Source organism: Corylus avellana, chromosome ca2 (assembly GCF_901000735.1).
Source record: "Corylus avellana chromosome ca2, CavTom2PMs-1.0".
In the NCBI taxonomy this organism is placed as follows: Eukaryota; Viridiplantae; Streptophyta; class Magnoliopsida; order Fagales; family Betulaceae; genus Corylus; species Corylus avellana.
Window position 1 is genome coordinate 45285189 of NC_081542.1, and position 2423 is coordinate 45287611.

The following is a 2423-nucleotide window of genomic DNA, read 5'->3' on the forward strand; positions in this document are numbered from 1 at the left end:
GGTAGTGCACCACGTCAGAAAATTCTGACGTGGCACACCGCCACGTCAGAAAAATTCTGACACAGCAAATGTGGCAACATCAGAAAATATATATTTTTTTATGTTTTAAAATTTGTAACAATTTTCTGACGTTGGAGTATTTAACACGTCAGAATTTTCTGACGTGTTAAAACTAACATGTCAGAAAATTCTGACGTGGTACTATTTACACTTCAGAAAAAAAAAATTCTGACGTAGTAAAATTCTAACGTCAGAAAATTAATGACATGGCAACAATACATGTACTGTAGTCACGTCAGAAAATCCTATTTTTTTGGTAGTGTTGGAAGAACGGCTGTCGGTTGAGGAAGTTGCTGATGGAATCTTCAAAGAGCTGGCGAAGAAGGATTGCATTGAGCCCGTAAATGAGAAGCACAGGCTTTTTGTGGACAGCTACAGGATGAATCCTTTTATACGTTCGGCGGTGATTGTGCTTGCCAAAGAAGTTGGGTTGTTTGATTTCGATGACGAAAAATGGAATCCCAGCACCAATTTTAAGACGTCTTACCGGGTGTGTTTAGTCAATGGATTTCCTCAGGAGTTGGCGAAAAGTGGCCCGGGATCGGATGCAAAAGAACCCGACCACCCTGGATTGGATCTAGAGAAACTGCAAACAATATTCAATGTCAATGAGCCTTATCCTGATTTTTTCAAATTGGAGTGATTCTCAAAGTTGAAGAATGTAAATTAAGGTTCTATATCTGGGAAGGAGGCAGACCTCAGCTAAGCATCATATTGAAGTAGAGAGCGTTGAATTCTTACAAGGGTTGAAAAATATGAAACTTTTAAGGTTTTTCAGCCTTCAAGGAATTTCTAGAATTACCAAGCTTCCTGATTCCGTCTGTAAGCTCTTAAATTTGAGGATCTTGGATCTTAGAGCTTGTCACACTCTAGAGGAGCTTCCAGATGGAATAGGCTCACTCAAGAATCTGACGCACTTGGATATATCCGAGTGTTAATTACTTGCTAGAATACATTCCCAAAAAGATTAAGTTGCTCCCAAAACTCCGAGTCCTTAAAGGGTTTGTAATTGGTGACCGTCTAAATGAAAATTCGTGTACTCTTGCTGATTTGTCAGGATTAAAGCAGCTGAGCAAGTTGAGTATCTACACAACCACGGAGGCTTTCCCCAACGAAGATGACGAAAACAATCTTCAGAAGTTTGAAAATCTTGAAAAACTTACAATTGAGTGGGGAGCTTTTCCCAGCAATACAGGCAGTGTTCCTCAGCAAGACAAGGGTGAGCCACAATCAATGACACCAAGCACCACAAGTTCAAAGAAGAGGGGGGATAACTCCTCCTGTCATCATTTCCAGACTTGATTTACTTGGAGAAATACAAATGCCCTAAACTCACTTTCTTTCCATGTAATGAGAATGGAATCGGGCTGAAGCCAAGAACTGAAGCTGGAAAGGGAGCTGCTGAGAGATATAACATTTTGCATTAGTTCGAGAAGTCCTCCCAGGATGACTCAGACTATCAGAAGTATGTTATGTTTCTGGCCCAATTTTTAGATTTAATTCTGTTTCATGTGTCTACTTTTTGGGATTTGACGAAGTTGCAGTAGCTTCTTGTATATTATCTCCATCCCTCCTTATTTGGATTTAATTCTGTTTTTACAGGTCAATCCAATGGCTTCTTTCCATGTATAACTTTAGAAACATAAAAGGAGGATGGGCATGATATTGTGCTTACTGTATCTTTATTTCCTTCCTGTAGGAATGGAGATGTTGGTGATGTATGTGAAAACATTAGTATATTTAGATCCATCAAGCCAAAATTATTATTTGGAGAAATTTTACTTTACACTCTGAATTATCGCTCGTTTTGAGAAAATAATAACTCTCAATTTATTCCATTAAACTTTCAATTTCAATTAATTGACTTATCGGTCAGATTTTAAACGTTAAAAACTTAAAAGTGATATAATGACATTTATACTATTGACTTTTTATAAAATTTCAAATTTACCCTTAATTTCAAATTAAAAATTTTAAAAAGATAAAGTTATAAAAAAATCAATGGGTATTTTGGTCTTTTTAGGCATTATCGTTAAAATTTTACCGATAAATCTGATGGATGGGTCAATTGACTCAAATTGAAAGTTCAAGGGGTTAAATTAAGAGTTTTAAAATTTATGGAGACCTTTTCAAAACATTCGGTGGTTCAGGAGTTTAAAGTAAAGTTTCCTCATATTATTTTGTTGAGACTTTTGGGGAGTGTTTTTTTTTTTGTGAATTTTAGTGATTTGGCTCACCAAAATAATTAAAAAAAATAGTTTAGTAAGATTGCTAAGAATGCTCTTAGAGTCTGCTTAGGTGTGTGTTTGAAAAGCCTAAAAATATGATTAACACTGAAAAAGTTCATTTAAAAAAAAAAAAAA